We start from the raw sequence: 18,007 nt of genomic DNA on the forward strand, positions 1-18,007 counted from the left end.
CACCCCCACCCACCCACCACCACCACTACCACCACCACTACCACCATTCAACCAAAGCCACATTTAACAGTTGGGAACACGGCTACTAATGTGCATGTTTGTGGAAGCATTTCATTAACTGTTGGGGAAAATGTTTACTGATCTTTCAGGTTGTGGGCAAGGACTGTAATCATTCTGCAAAGTGGGGAGGGAAGCCAAGAGGAAGAATGATTCTCCTTAACTTTCCCTTTCCTTCCTGTGCGTGAGACCTACTTTTAAGTCTTGGCCTGGGTGGAAAAGTTCAGCCTCATAACTGAGGAGATTCATCCATTTCTGAGAGGTTTCTTGTGTTCCCTGCTACCCCTATTCCTCCGCCTGCCTCCTCACTAAGGAACTGGGGAAAAGATTGTTTTGTTTATAGAGGTAATTCAAGACTTAGTTTGGTATGGCGTTTTAAAATCAGTTTAGCCTTGAAATGGGCTGTACTCATCCAGTGGCAGGTTTTCCTGTTTTTAGGAAAAGGTGGTTAGAAATCACAATTTTTTTTTCCTATGCAGGCAACCTTGAGTTAGATGTGGACACAGTATCTTCCTAGTGTGACATTCACAAAAGCCCACTGCTTCAAATGTTTACTGTCTTCAAATGTTTACTCCCCTTACCCTCCCCACACCCCATAAATTTAGGCAAACAATAAGCATAGAAAGGTTCACTGAGGGACTGGGTCTTTTCTATTTTCTCCAGATATTTTCAGGGAAAAGAAACTATAGGATTTTGATTGTCTTTAAAATTAGTTTATAGCAGGCAAGATCTAGGAGACTCTTTTAGAATGGCATGCTTCTTCTTGTTGATATTTTCAGGTGGATGCCAGGGTCTTTGACTTGCTAATAAGGAAGCAAATGAGGCTGATGCAAGGCGGGGTCTGATCTCTCTTACATTCAACCATCAGTCCAGGAGATCTGAACAGCTCATGGAGTGCTGCAGCTCCATAAGAGGATAAAACAACAATTATTAGAATAAAAACTAACACCACATTGAGTGCTTACTCATTGCTATGCTGTATTCTTTGCTTTCATTAGCCCATTTAATTCCCACCACAGTCCCATGGATTAGACCCTGTTATTGTTTCCCATTTTACAGAGAAGGAAAGTAATACCTAGAAAGGTTGACTTACTCGATGACAGTTATAATATTTGTTAAACAGAAGAGCAAGGATCTGAAATCAGGCATAGAAGAAATATCTTGAGAAATTGGGTTTGTTATATTGAATTCAGATTGGTAATAAATTAAACTAATACTTTAGCTCTGAGTCTTGGTCTTTCATAGAAAAAAAGAAAAGATAATTTTTTTTCTAGAAAGAAAACATAATAAAAAGGAAATATTTTCTTCTTAAGATAGTATAAATTCTCTATCACCATTTCACAGATGAGAAAACTAAGAGAATAAATCAATTTAGCTACCATAATAAAGTGCATAGTCAGACCTTAAAAGTCAGATTTTCTGATTTCAGCTTCTGTATCCATTCCACTTAACCACACTGCAGAAACATAGATTCTTGGTTTTTCTTAAAATGCCAAACAGTGGATCACGAACAGCTCGGAGCCTGTATTTCTCAGTGAGTAAGCTTTCTTTCACCTTAATTGTGAATACGTTCTTACACTGAAAGGATGCAAATGTAGAAATAGTGCTATTCTCGGTTGGTGAGTTAAATGACATAAAATGGCAAAAGACTAAAATAACTACATTGGCTTTGCTCAAAAAGCGGTTAAAGCAGTTACAAAGATATCTGGAAGTCCTGTTTCAGTACAATTTAAGTCTCCTCTACCTGCCAAGACCCTTCCTAGACTATTCCAAGAATGTTATTCCACACTTAATTTCACAAAGTAGTTTAATACTATAAGGTTTTTGTACTTTTAATATCCATTCAGTATTGCTTTGTTTTTAGCTATAGATGATATGGTAAAAAATTCAAATAAACCTTTGAAGTGACTACTTTAATAGCAAATAATATATACAATATTAATTGTTCAATGAATTTCAACTAGCATCCACCTTTTAATGTATGCTTCTGATGTGCTGAAGTATGTTATGAAATCTGATTTGCCAGATATCCAGTTAGTTCAAGTCCAGAAAGTGCTTCATAAAATGGCTTCAAGATTCCTCCATTCAAAGTATCAGAAACAAAACAAAACAAAAACAAAACAAAACGGATGAACTAGCTTAAGTCACTGACTGGACTGTATTCTATGTCTCAGCTTTGTCAGTTATTTATGTGCAAACTATTTAGCTACATGGCCTCCTGTCATGTTGGGGATCTGTGATTTTTCCAATGCTTTAATTTAGTTAAATGTGATTATTAGTGTCAAGTTGGGAATTTCTTCTCTCCCACCTCTCATTAAAACGTTTAGTATCAATATCATTTTGGAACTCTTAGGTTATATAATGAAGCCTGCTTGTCTGTGTGAATTTGTACCATAAACATGTTCACTGATGTTTAGAACTTATCTAGTGTAATCCTTTTTATTTTACTGATGAGTAAATTGATGTCCTGAGAGGTAATACAGAATGCTCAAGGTTATCCACCTAGTTATGAGGTCAAGAGAACTGGAACCCAGATTTTCTGTATTCACATTCTAAGGTCAGTGAACTCCCACAGCTGCAGGTCCCTTCTTATTTGATTGTCAGGGATTCAGTCCCTCATTCAAAAACTATTATTGCCATGTACTTGGCAACAGAGGGAAAAGTATAAGAACCCCGAAAACAGCCTTCATTTGTTCAAACCTACATTCCCGTTGTGGACCAGGATAAAATCAAATGCCAGGGTTAACAATGGCTATAAAAAAACATTTTTATAAAGACATTTTCTTTAATAAACTCTAATGTGTTATAGTATGCAAGGCAGCCATGCATACAAATGTGCATTTTCTGTTAAAGAAATTTGGGGGAGCCTTGGTGCCAAACAATGAACCACGGAGTGGAAATTAGTAAATGGACATAGCAAACCTTAACCAAATAGACAGAACTGTCGAGAGGATCCATTCATGGATCCAGAATGACTCTTTCCCAGAGTCTTTCTGTGGACTGAGAATTAAATGCCGGTGAGAAAACAGACTTATGCAGGAGCTGGAAAAATGAAATAATAACGAGATCAAAGAGGAAATTATTCAACAAGATGATTTTTTAAATAACACGTTTGAAATGAATATAAATAAGATTATCCTAGCAGGTGAACCAAAGGGCCAAGAGAGCAGGAGCCTGAGTTTATGGGCAGAAGCTTCAGGCTCTGTTGTCACTGCCTTTTGTGAGTAACCAGCTTTCCCCCTGGGAGCACAATACATGGTGTTATCTTGCCCATCAGTAACTGGAAAGGGATGGTGTAGGAAATTTAATCCTGTAAAATCCTGGGTTTCATTATTGTTAGAGTCATCAAAAACAATAGTTTCCAGAAATGTAACTGGTCATCACAGACAGAACATACAATCTTGGAATCATGTAATAGGCAGAACTGGTTGAAATGAACTGTTGAACGACTGCCCCATTGCGGGGCCACCATACCCACTTCAGGTACTGTGAACTATTGAGGAACTCTAGCAGAATTTCTCTGCCATGTTGTTTGGATGTCCTGTGGTGGTGTCAACCAAGGAAATGATTAGGTTGGGCCCTCCATAGCAGCTCATCTTATTTCCTGCCTCCAAGCATAGCAAAAGCCAAACTACAACTACACTAAGTGTTGAATCGCAGAAAAACTGGTTGAGTTGTTTTCTTTACTGCCTGTATTATTGAGATTAGAAGTTATAAGTAAAGAAATTTGAGTCTACTTCCACTTATTCTGCCCTTAGGCCAGCTGAAGAAGCATGTTCCCCCTTCATGATCACTGCAAAAAAGTAGTAAATCTTCAATAAAGGAAAACATGAGATCTGAGATCTTTTTGATCTGCCTCGAGACTGGAGTGAGCTTATGGAACAGTTATGTTGGAGCTCCCAAGTGATATGACTGAGGTTATCTTTCTGGAGGGGTGAAAAGGTCTTTTTGATCCACATTGCTTTTGGAATAACCTTCTTTAGAAAGACAGACAAACAGACAGGGAAAAAATATCTCATGTGAAATGGGGACTGAGTTACAAGAAAAGCTTTTCATCTTCAGATTTATTTGCTCTGCGCTAGGTATATAATAATATAGTTTTTGTGTCTTTAAATACATACTTAGCTAGGCATTAAGCTCTAGGAATAATCTGTTTATAGAAAATAAAGCCATTTCTATTTGAAAACAAATGGAAAAAATAATTATTTCTCCCCAAATGTGTTCCCTTTTAATTGATCAAATGCATCCAAGAAATTCTGCCGGCAATTTGAACACTCTGTAGGTGTTGTTGCTGCTCTAAATTTGTCTGCAAGAGGAATTGTAAATGGTATTTACCTTTTAATTAAACAAAGCATCTTGCAAATTAAACACATGTTCTTGCACATCAAAATTTAGTTAACATCCTTTTCATTGTTCATCCTGCTGACACTCTGACAGCATCATGAGTCCACATACAATATAGAATCCTGCTGCTCCCCCCCTCCCCTGCACTTTGCATTCCTCAGAGTAGATGATATCACATGCTACAGTACACTCTGTAACTGACTTCTAATAACTGAGCAGCTTTTCTCATTTAATATACTTAATATTGTGCAAAGTATGGGACTGCATTGGTGTGTCCAGAACCTGGAAAGCTTTGGACACTGATCTGACATATGTCTTATAATCTTACACTGGAAATTTGACAGTGAATGACAGAACACCTTAGAGGAATATAAGAAGCTGATAAAGGCAGAAGCACTGCACATGAATGCAGAGTCTGGTTTCTAATAGCTACATACTTTTTTACATGCATACCAGTAATTTGACATTTATAATTCACCGTGGAGCTGAATTTCTGTCATTTTCTTACTGTCAAGTCCTCCACATTTTGAAATAAATGTCCCTTCTAATTATTATATGAATTTGAACTTCAACATTCAATTTTTCCCCCTGTCCCTTATAATGGAGTACTACATTTGGCTGAAGTCTGATTTGCAAGACCATTTAGGAAATGTGATCATTTCAAAAATATTCTCACAAACTATATGTGAGGACCCTTTTCTTGATTTTACCCTATCTTACTTGTGAGAGTACAGTTTAAAACTCATCCATCAGGATTGTTTCCAAGAAAATAAGAATATTAATGGCAGAATGAAACGGAGATAATTAGGATATGGTCTTAATGGAACAAAAGTCAGAGAGAGGTTTTCCAATAAAGCAAAATTGTAGTTAATGACTGTCACTCAATTGTACTGGTACTCATTAATCTCTTTTATTTCTGTTTATTTATCGTTTATATAATTGAAATAGTCATTTGCTTAGAACATTGCCAAAGGAGAAATACTCCCTGCTTTGGAAAGAGACATCTCAAAATAATATTTAAATAAAATCTAGGGTGAGATGATTTCTTTCCTTAGCATTGTAGCACTTCTCAGAGTTTTTCCTTTAAAAATGATTATTTTCACTGTTAGTGTTCTGTTTGAAGGTTTGGGTAACTAGCGTACTACTCATGGAAAAAAAATGCCTTGAGGCACAGAAACAATTGGCCTGGATTTGGGTAGAGGACAGGATGAAGAACCCCTTAATGTCATCAGGAAAAAACCAAACAAACCCCAAACCAGCACAAAGGAATAAAATATTGTGCCCTAACTAAGCGTTAAAAACCAAAAGTAAATTATAAAATTAAACATTCTTTGAAAATATGGATTCTGTGTTTTAAATTGGTAATTTTTAATATTTGTGTAGAAGAACTTTTGTTGTTGTTGTTGATTAAAATGAGCCTCCAGACATAAAAATGTAATGTCCTTTCTTGATTTCAAGGAAATGAAGTGAATGTGAATGAGAATACACTCAAGTAAAACACTCAATAATCAAACTCATTTCCTCAGATTTAGGGTAAGACCAAAGATTAGGAACTTCTACTCATCACAGGGTATTACAATATTATTTGCTTTTATACAAATAAAAACTCCTGTCGCCTTGTTTAAACATTTCACAATTTAACTAGATACGATTTCCCAAGTACAAAGAAAATCTATGCCAGTCAACAAGTTTCAGAAATATTGATTGAAACTTTCACTCATGTGTAAAATGTGCCTGAACTATAGACATAAGATTTTCCATGTGAAAAAAAAAATTTAAGTTTGGTATTGATCCAGTGCCACTTGGTTTTCACTAGGCTTATGCGAGATAAAGCATTGATTTAACTCTTCATAGAAGCATCCAAAGTGTAATAATTTTTATAAGTGTTATATAAGATTTTCTTCTTTTAATTCTATAGTATACTTAATAATGTGATATAAAGTATTTTATGTCAGTTTCCAAATATAAGCTATGCCTTCATGAATACTGACCAAATGGCCAATTTTTTTTTAATTCTTGCTACATAATTGTGCTGAATATGTGACACTTCCTATCCCATTGTATCTTACAGCAACCCTACATGGAGGGGACTGAGACTTACGGTGACTGAGTGCCTTGTTCAAAGTCACTCATCTATCAAAGAGTGGGGCCTTGTTTCAAATCAAGTTCTGATTTATGAAGCAAGGCTTTTGTATACAATGCTATGTGACTTCTTCATAATTCTCATTTATCGAACGCTTACCATGTGCCAGACTCTGTACTTAATAATTTACAGGCTAAAAATGTATCTTCTTTGGCATAAAATCTAAATCATAGCTCTAAGACAAGGATTTTGATGAAAAATGCACTTCTGGGTTTAGGCTAAGTGTGGAAGTAGAAGGGTACGTAGGAGGTTCAGCCTAAAGCAAAACTGCTCAGAGGCTCATTTGTCTTCAGCGCCTCTTCCTGTCTATCTTACTTTATTTCTCCATTCTGTCTGCTTCCCATTCCTAGAGAAGTGACTCTGCCAGAATTTGAATTTGAATAGGAGTGTCTTAACAACTTAACAGAGCATAGCTCTTAAGAACTAGATTCATTTGTGAATTCACTCATTCGTTCAACCTTTCATTCATTCATTTTAAAGATTGAAAAGGATATGAGGAAATCACATAATTCAAGGATGGAAAATGGAAGCCCTCTCACCAGGGTCCACATTTGGAGTTTTCCCTTAATGCATTATCCAAAACAATGGAATTTGAATGTCTTTGCCAGGGGCATAGATTGTCTAGTAACATAGTCCCTCACCATCTTTTCCATGTTGTCATCATTGTTTTACACATTTCCCTCTCGGTTCTGCAGATCATTTGGGTTTATGAATATGTTAGAGACAGTCCAACATAGGAAGTTTTGAGAAGGTTAGATTCCTATTCCAAGATCAATATCACCTTTTCCTTTCCAATACCTGGGATGGTGTAGAGGAAGTTCAATAAATAAATATTGAATAAATGAATGAATGTGACAGAATTGAGACTAGAGCCCAAGTGTCCCTGATTGCCACTCGGTGTTTACTCTACCTTGTCACTTAAGCCTCAGGAGGAATGGGGCAACATTTCTACTTTTTTTTCTGGAGGAAATTTGACTCTTTCCTTTTTTTTTTTTTTCTTTCTGCCTAAATCAAATGAGGCCTAAACTAAAAGCAATTCAGCCAAAGAAGATTCATTCAAAGGTTAGTTTCAAATTGAAATCATGTAAACACAACAACTAAATGTACAATACTTTCCAGAAGACCTAGAAAATCACATTTACTTCCAATAAAGTCATGATTATTGATGGAGTACACTATCTTCATCTCTGGGAGTGAAAAACACATCAAAACGGATATCTTGGCCAGGCATCTTGTTTCAGGAACTTTAGAAACCTTTAGACTGTTCTGATTTTATATCTAAACAGAAGGAAAAAAAAAAAAAGAATAACTGTGCCACCAATCTGTCTCTGGGATTAATTTATACTATACCAATATCTGATATTGGGTCATTTAGGAAACAAGGGATTCCTTTATTCAGCATTGGTTTGTATATATAATGTGATATAGCTTAGAATTGATTCTTCTATCATCTGTAGGGTGTTAGCCATCTCACTTCTATATGGAACTTTGGGGTGCTCATTCCTGATAATTGTGTAATATAAGAAAAATTGTTAATTTTGATCAGGAATGACAGAGTTTTTAAGGGCAGAAACCATGTTTCCACAGGTATGAGGGATACAGTATTCGGGATTCTCAAGTGAACAAAGTCAAGGCTCTGGACATCTTGTCCATCAGGTCCTAGGCTACATAATCATGGGCATGGTCATCACATTCCACAGGACTTCAAAGCCCTTTACACTGTGTTTTCTAAGGACAGATATTAAACTCTGGAACATATCAGTCAAGGCTCACCATGGTGGGTGCTTGAAGTATTTTAAAAAAATGAGCTCATGGATATTTGTGCTGTACATGTGTCCTGCAGTCATCTAACAATTATCAAAGACCTCTGAACCTTAGCTTCTTTTTTTTTTCCTCCTGACTATAGACCTCTCTCCAAAATACATTTTCTCTCCTTTCTCACCTTACACATGCCCCAAGCCTTACTTCATCTGTGAAACTATTTCTGTTAATGTTCTTGAGCATCTTCTGAAAAATTTGAGCTGTGTACTCTCTCCTCTCCATAGTGCTCCTCCAGTTTCTCTGCTGCTCTTACAGCATATGGCGTACTTTACCTATTTTTGTACCTATTATGCACACACCTGCATCATCTGCAGCATGGACCTTGGGTGCAGGCCTATGTTGCTGATAGCTATTACATATGAATTTTCAAATTGTCAGCTATTTGAAGAAGGGGCTTCTATTTTTAAGTCATTGCTTTCCGTGATAGGTTTTAATATGTGTGGGCTTAATCAGTCAACTAACCATCTTGGACAGTTTGTATAACTAGAAAAGATGAAGAAGGAGGAGAAAGGAGGAGAAGGAGAAGGTACTGAAAGGAAGTGGTGATATAGAGATGTATCCAAAGCCCTACCATTTTTCTTTCTTTCTTTTTTGTATTACTATAGAATAATACATTTTATTTTTCTTTCTCCTTACCTCTTTGTAAATGTTTTTTTGACAAGCTTGTGATTTACACAACCAATATAATTTAACTTTTCAAGATAATCGTCTTGATACTGCTCATATAGACATTGTTAAAACATTTTTTTAAGGTGGTCTCCTCTGAAATTGTTTATAAAAAGTCAGACTCATTACTTTATTGCCATCATTTACCTTTCATATTCTTTGGCTCTATTTAGAATATTCAACTCATGTTCAAAATTTGAAGATGCAGAACAACTGAAAAAAGAATCCAACTGAGAAATAAAGGTACAAAGGCTATTAGCTAGGGGGAAAAAGGCATATTCATTCTTCCAAAAAAATTCAACCATTAAAATAATAGGAAATTAGGAAATAACTTACATAAGAATTTTTTCATTTTCATTTTTTGTTGCTAGTAATGATTTTTATGTTTTTAAAAATTGAGCCAACAAAGAATTTAAAAGAACAACTCAAGGAGCTCTTGTATGCCGTTCACCTTGGCTCATTGATGTTACATTTTTATGAACATTTACCTGCTTTTCTATTTCTGTGTGTGTGTAATGTGTTTGTGTGTGTGTGTGTGTGTGTGTGTGTGTGTGTGTGCGTGTTATGTCTGTGTGTTTTCACTAGGACCAGAGGATTTTTCTTCAACCTTTATAATCTAAAGTCTAAAAACAGTCCTAGTTCTATTAGACTTTGTTTGGGTTAGTTTTCCCAGATACACAAGGGCCATTTTAATATGGGAGTCAGGTTTCTTTTTCTGTCTGCAGAATTGTTTTCTCTCTTTGTAATTTTATGTATTAATTCTATTTCATTGTTTTGCTTTTATTTTTCAGAGTATCAATTTATTCCTATTTTTGATGCTCTATGTCTGTTTTCTATATCAACCACAGTTGCCTGATTTTGTCCTCTTTGTTTTCGTCAACATAGGGCTTTGCTTGCATTTCTTGGATATTCTGTGTCCTCTATTTTTGTTGTTGTTGAATCTGTTCTCCCTTAAATATCTTCCAGGTTTGTCTTCTTTTCCTATGTTGATTTTTGTCTTTTTAAATGTACCATTTCCTTCTGAGTTTGTCATTTCTCAGATCTTAGTAATTTTTTGTTCATTTCTACTTTAAAGTCCATACATTAAGATTTAAGAAACCAATAAATTCTTGTTTAGAGATATTTAATTTAATTTTATTAAGGAGAATATGAACTGATACATATCAATTTGCATTTTCTCTTTTTCTTATGAAGTAGTTTTGTATGAATGTTGACATCTTGAAAATTTTCCAAATGTTTAATTTTCTTAGATTAGAAATAAGTTTTATGTAGATAAAGATGTGTTTGAGTGACTAAGATTCTTAGAGCACTGACTTTTCCTTCTTTTCATATGGTACCCTGAATTTGCCTTAAATGATTGCATTTGTTTTTCTCTTGCAGAAGTAGTGGAGGGTTGTGTCTTTGGGTTTTGTGATGCCCATTTGTTTGTACCGGCCTTTTAACTCCCAACTCTTGCTTCCTTCTTTTTCCTCATCACCCTACCCCAAATGCACCCTTTGCCTTGTACTTCTGGATCTGGTGCTTTTGCAAGAGATCTGCTCCTGGTCTCCTGCACTTTCCTCCTTCCTGTTGATTTTCCAGGTCTGATTGACTAAATCTCAGACTTGTTTCTGTATTTCCTCATCTCAAGGTTGGACAGTCCCTTTCTTGGGGTTGGCAGAGTTCTGCATCTGTCAGCTCATGTTCCTCTTTTCTTTTTATGAGTAGGGTCACTGCTTGACATGGGGCTCAGGCCTGGCCTGGGTTGGATTTGTGCTTATTTCTTAGGTGTAATTTGAAACATGTAGCTTTCCTTTATCTTAATTATTCTCCAGGCCTAGGTGATGAATGTCTTACTAATTCTCTTGTTCATCTATAGAGTCTTTTAGATATAATGTGGAAATTTTAAGACTCACAGGGCTGCTTTATCCTGTAGGAAAGCAAAGTGCCTCTTGTGACACATTAGTTTTATTTTTAAAGGGGATGTTACTGGAAATTTTCTTGAAGAGATGAAGAAAGATAACACTGATACATAGAGTAAAACTGTGCAAATCCTCTGCCCTAAATTACACCTGTGATGTATTGTCAAAAAAAGCAACAGAACTGTATGAAGAGCACAATCTTATCTTTATTAACCCTGCATATTTGCATAGAAAATTCTCCAGATACCAGTGTACACAAATTTATTCATTTTGATTATGATCGTGGGATTTTACATGATTTTTTTTGTATAATAAATTCTAGATTACTCAAATACAAAAAAGGCCTTTCTATTTTAGAAAATAAAAAAAATGTTGTCAATTCGATTGTATTCAACAAAGGTTTTACATTTTTATCATAAGAAAAATATACTTGATACTGCATTACTTTCTAAATGAATTTAGACTATATTGAGTGAATTATAATTAAATGAACTATTCATGCATGCATTTACACACTTTGGTATACACATTCAGAAATCTTTGAGTAAAATTGTTGTCAAATTACTATTAAACAAGTGGACAAAAAGTGGTGGGAGATACAGAGAGTTTGTCTCAGCCAAGGCTGTTGGACTGGGGGTGGCCTGTGGGACTGTATTGCCTAGCAGAACATGACATGACCACCAGGGCTGCATGCTGGCAAATAGTAATATGTTGCAAAATATTTATGCAGGAAGATGTTCAATATATTTGGATAATTAGTCACTACAAATATGTCACAAGCTTTATGACATTGTTCTTTGGAAAGAGCACAACAGAAGTTGTTGGAAAGCAAATGAGAAAGGCAATCCAGGTGAGGACAACCTTTATTTGTTCTCAGAAGTTATAGAGTTCTGGAAGAATAAGTTAATATGAAACAAAAGTTGGTAGTACAAAATAAGAATATCTACCAAAAGAGATTTTATAGATGTAAAACCATAACTTCGTTTTTATTTTTTGAGGATTTCTATTCATTTTATTTCAGAATCACATATTTCTCCTTAAATGGAGAAAATCCAGCATTTTATTCTGAAGTGTGCTTTTTCTGATGACATGATTGGAATCAATCTTTGTCCTTCTTCATTTCTTCTTCCATTCCTACCTCCCTCCATCCTATAAGCATGTAGACAAAGAAGTCTAATTACATTATTTATACCAGTATGTGAGCATTTTGTAGTTGGGAAAATTTTACACCATGGGTCAATTTTATTATAACTTAGTATGTATTTCATATTATATTTATATATGGATATAATATATATATATTTCCACATGAAAATATCATTTAATAACAATATTTCATTTTCTTAAATGATCCAGCTAAGTTTTTCTTACCTTAGATCTTCTCAGGGTCAACTTCCTTTGCCAAGAAGGCTCTGCATGTTTAGCTCCTACTCATCATGTATAAATTCTATTTCATTGTTTTGCTTTTATTTTTCAGGGTATCAATTTATTTCTAATTTAGGTGCTTTTTAAGAATAGTATTTCTCTGAAAATCTCTCCTAACCACCCTGTCCAATTTTACCCAGATCTAAGCCATATTTGTTAGCACAGCACCTTTTCTGCATTTTCTGAACTTGTAATAACTTACTTGCCTGTTATATGTTCATTGTTTATCTCATACTTTAGCCTATAGGCTCTTGAGAATATAACCACCCACTTTTACCAATGTGTGAACTGGTCAAAGAAAAATAATTGGTAGAAAATGGGTATTCAATGATTGAACAAATGAAAAATAATTTTTATAAATTTACATGAAACAAATTAAGTCTATTCACACAATATTTTATATACTATCATTGAATAGCATTCCCCTAATTTATTGACTATTTTAATCCCATGGATGAAAGCATGGAAAAGGAAAAATTCAGAGATTTTGTTTTTCTTTTTTTTATCCAAGTGAAGTTAATAACAATTATTTTTATTTTACATTATTGAGGACCTATCAGTTTCCAATAAGAATAGGTAGTCATGTGTTTCTCATTTAAAAATAGTAATGGGTGTATTGCAAACATGTAAATGTTAATTAAGAATTCTACTTTTGATATGCTTGGATAGACAGTACATTTTTAATTCAAATTGACATTGCTCATCTGGGAAAATGAATGTCTGTTTTATAATAATGAAGTTTATTTATAGGACACTATGTACATAAAATATCTAAATATATGGGTTGAAAAGTTTCTGAATTATTTGATTTTACAGAAAAGTCTTTAAAATTATTTAGAATGTTCAACCATTTGGCTGCACTGGGTTCAAGGCTAGCACTGATCTTCAGAGTTTACAGAGTTTTCTTATTAAGGGCCATAAATGTGTTTAGTCACATGTTTTTGGATTGTAGTCAATGTAGTAAATATTTGATGTAACCCCACTTTCAGAGAAGGTACAATTTAAGTGACTCTGTATTATCAAAATAGTGACATAAGAAGAGAATATGGTGAGGGAACAATTTTAGAAACAACTGTAACATTAAATTTGGAGTTAAAATATTAAGGGATAAACATACTTTGTATACAATCAAAATAATAACACCTGGCAATGATTTATGTATTAGACTAATAAATTGTTTCAAGAAATTTTTTATCTAAGAATTTAGAAATGACAGCATACACACATGCACATAGACACCATTTTAAGTTGATTAAACACAAAATACATTACTACGCAAGACAGCTAGATCTCAAAATTTTTAGAAGATTAAAAGAAGCCTTAGTCTGAGCTTTCAGAAATGACTCCACATCACAGCAGAACCAAAAGGCCACTATGAGGAAACTTCAAAATTTAAAAACGTTTCCTCACGACTGCTGATCCTTAAACCTCACTGCTACTACCCTTGGCCATGCTGGATAGGTGGTTGGATAGGTGCTTGCATCCATGCTCTGGCTCCCTGTATAATTCCCTTCCAAATCAAAGGGGACTCCAAGCCACATCTGGAGTACCAGGTTCAGTGGATATATGACAGGTCATTTTAGTTATTTTTAGTTTTTGAGGTACTGGAGACTTAACTTCATGGCACTCTACCTTTGAGATACAATCTCCTCCTTTATTTTATTTCTAAAAACATTGAGATAGAGTCTTGCTAGGTTGCTTAGGGCCTTAGCCTCCTGGGTCTCAGGGATGGCCTGGCTTAAGTTGCCTTCCAACCCTTACAATATCAAATAAAATTAGGGGTAAGTTTTTATAGCTTGCTTCATTTCAGTTTTCAATAACATCGTGATCATTCCTTAAAACTTTAAATATGTTGTGAAATCACACTTTTGAATGGCATGATTCCAGGTATTGAAATAATACTTTAATCAAAATTTAGTTTTATAAATTATTAGAACTACTTCACATCTACCAACTCATGGGCTAATCAATATATACTTGCAGGATGAATGAATATCACTTAAAGACCCAAGTTGACCACAATTGTACCACTCAAGTACATGGTAGGCAATAGATACCATTTTTCCACCCTACCTTTGGGAAGGAAGGAAGAACCAGAGGGATATTTGGGAGAGCTTCATGGGCCCGGCTCAGAAATAACATAACTTAAGCATTATAATAGTTTCTATTCACTCTCTGTTAAAGTGAAAATCATGAGGCTACATCTGCAGGCAAGGGAGAGAGGAGTTTAGGAAATAGAGTGCAGCTGAGCTTAGCTACAATTCTGTTATGAAGGAGAACAGGCTTCATCACACCATGAGAAGGAATTAAATCCTATTTTTCTACTTGTCTATAAGGCCCTTGGATTTTTCATTGGTTAATATTATTTTTGGACCTAGTATTTGTTTACAATGTCTTTTTTTTGTTTTTAAATTTAACCTTAACCATATATTTTCCCTAGGAGAAATGAATACATATTGCCAGGATGTGATGCATTTGGAATATTTTCATTAGAAAAGATAACTATATGCCTTAAATATCCTTTTCAGTAACCATGGTATGTGCTTTTCCATCAACTGAAATAAATGGGGCATCTAGTTTTTCCCTTTCTGTCTCACATAGAGCTGGAGTAGAAATGTTTTTCCCCCAAATTTCCAATAACTCCCTTTCTGAAATACACCAGTGCGTTTATGGTCTTCTTATCTCAGTTACTTTATAATCTAATCCAGATTGCACCACCAACTGCCAGGACGCATTTTACCAAGCCATTACTTTTCCAGTTCCTCATAAGAAGCAACCCTCCTTCCTATTGTTTTCACAGTTTGCATCTTCTGTCACTAGGAGGATTGGAAGTCCTACTTAGTACAATACTAAGTCCATTATTGCTCTGCAAATGACTCCTATTTCTATGCTTCTGCAATACACAAAATAAGACAAGGTAGGTCAGCTTGACAAATGTTGACTTTGACTAGAGAGAATTTATGTCTACTGCATCGACTGAGATAAATTAGACTTAATCACACTTACCATCATTAATTTTCTCCCTAAATTTCTGAATGATAACAAATCAGTTAAAATGTGAATCTACTGTGGAACAAGCAACTCATTCTAGGGGCTATTCAATTGCTGAAGAGATAGACTTTTCAAATTATTTTTTTATGAATAAAGAAGAGAGTTTAAAGAGATAAAGGTATGCGTGGAATCCACAGAAATAGACAAAAGGAGACTCGGAAAATTATTTCCTGACTTGGATAATTGAGTATTTGTTCAATTTCACACCTAAATTGATGAACCAAATAATCTAATGGATTTATATATAGTTGTTTATAGTCTCCTGGGAGACTGGGGAAATATTCATGCTTAAATTTTTTTTTGATTGATTGATTGAAACTAACTTAAATTCTTTTTCCAAAAAACAATAGACTTTCATTATTTCCATTGTCAATAGCTTCAGGAAGACCTTAAATTTAGATTATCTGAACAAAGTAAAAGTTACAATATTACTAACAAGTATCCTCCACGGTGTGCTTATTAGGTTCCAAGCTCCATTCTAAATCTTTATTCTGTGAGGAATAGTTCCCCAGGATCTGACAGTGCTGAAGTCTCTGGAGTTTCCAGGGAGGTGAACACTTAAATAGGGTGAAAAAGGAATTATGTGGTATATGCTCAATGTGAAAAATGCCATGAAGAAAGTGGAGCAGAGTAAGGGGCAGCAGGGGATGTAATGTTTTAATTGAATGATCAGGACAGTCTTGCGCCTATCAGTAGTGGAGGACCATCATAGATTCAGTGCTCCTGTCTCTGGGTCTCCTTCCTTTTGCCAGCTGCAGTGTTCAGTATACCTTGGTTTGCTTTCTGCTGTTCACCATCTGGTTTGACTTTAAGCTCATTTCTTTGCCTCGGGATGATCAAGGCCTCTCTGTCTGAAATAAAGTTGTACCCTTTTCAGCTCAATGCCATCTGAGTCCTGGCTCAACCACTATCTCTTACATTCTCATCAGAGCAATCTCCTTCTAGTCTGTGTTCATAGCACCTAGCTAAGATACCAAGCTCATTTGTACATCTTAATTTCTCTTTAGCCCTCTACTTGCTCAGGATCTCATTTCAGGGTAAGATTTGATATTTGTAGCAAAACACACCTGAATGTAGATTTATAATTTTTAACGCATAAGGAAGTTTTCATCATATTAATATTTTTCGATTTTACCTTCTCTACAGTATTTCAAACAGTGGTACCATTAGCTCCGTTAAGAAGGCGGGAGAGTTAGGCTCACAGATGTTTCATGTAACATCCAGATTTCTAGAAGAGGCAGTACTGTGTGGATGAACAAGTAATAGTTCAATTAATTCTTTTAACAAAATATTAATATTAACATAGTTTCCATAAATTGAGAAAAAAATGTTATTTTGATTTTGATAGAACATGGCGATTGAGATTAAAGAAGAAATTTAAATAAAAATTAAATGAGAAACCATATTTGACTTTCATTTTCACTTTAAAAATTTGGAAAACTCATGTTTGTACTGTTTCAGATGAAATGGACTCTGAGATAGTCAATAGTCTTATAACCACATCAGTTAGTATAATGTAATTCTAATATTTGATGTTTTTTCCCTTTAAACTTAAATATTATTTTTGGCAAACACACACAGAGAAGCAGCACACATCAATAGATAGCTTTTAATTGAAAATAAGCTCAAAATATAAAATGTGCCTTTATAAAGTGAAAAATTAAATGATATGTTTAAAAAATACTACTTTTCATATTTTAAAAATGTAGGATTTGAGCAGGAATGTTGCTTTAAGAAAAGTACTCATGCTATTACAAAAATAGAACTTGTGCCTGTGATGTTGCAGTTACCATGGTTACTACAAATTTGTTACTTAATAGCAAAGCAAATAGATTCATAAACATGCTAATTATATCTGATACATTTTTCAAACTGTTTTGTATGAATATGCATATAGTTTACATAAAAATGAATATCCCCATCCAATAATTTTTCAAGTTTGGAAAGGTTTTGCTGTATTCTCTATGATGTAGTATATGACCATCTTGACATAGGGAAAAATAGAAAATATAAAATTTTCAGGAAAATGGTTTTGTGATTCACAGGTAGGCAACTGTTCTTAATATAAATAATGTAGCAATTCCCAAATGCTAAATACTTTATAGTCCAGTGAATACTTGGAAAGGTTAAAATGTGGAGTTTATAATAAAACTCTTCTTATTCTGTTATTCCACTTAAAGAAGTAATAAGAAAGAAGCAAATTTGACAAAGGATTGAATAAGATGTTGAGTTTTTGACATGAATCAGCATGCTAAAATTTGCATATGAAAACGAACAAATGATTTTCCAACTAAAATGTTTTCCTCTGTGTAGCTTAAGTATTCGAAAAACTTGGATGCACACTGAACATTGCAAAAACTCAAGGACCCTGCTCTATCTTCTCCTGTAAAGCAAAGCCACCAATATTAGAAAGCAGGAAAGGTCTTGTGCAGTTACAAAACCACAGGAGAGGGAAAGTTAGCCCCGTTTACCCACTGAGTGAATCTAAGATATAACTCAAAATAGACCCAGGAAAGAGGCTATGACCCCTCTGGAGAAAGAGGATTTTCTCAGGAGATTTGTGACTTCAGTTAGGGCCTTGTACAGCTTTCCAATGACA

The 18,007-nt window shown here is 34.7% G+C and overlaps 1 protein-coding gene across 3 annotated transcripts in view; it reads left to right on the top strand.

Annotated features, from left to right (window-relative positions):
- Positions 1–18,007, top strand: part of LOC120890843 (uncharacterized) — a 435,648-nt gene that overhangs the window by 1,361 nt on the left and 416,280 nt on the right. The window lies entirely within an intron of this gene.

The sequence above is a fragment of the Ictidomys tridecemlineatus genome, chromosome 11 (genome assembly GCF_052094955.1).
Source record: "Ictidomys tridecemlineatus isolate mIctTri1 chromosome 11, mIctTri1.hap1, whole genome shotgun sequence".
Lineage (NCBI taxonomy): Eukaryota > Metazoa > Chordata > Mammalia > Rodentia > Sciuridae > Ictidomys > Ictidomys tridecemlineatus.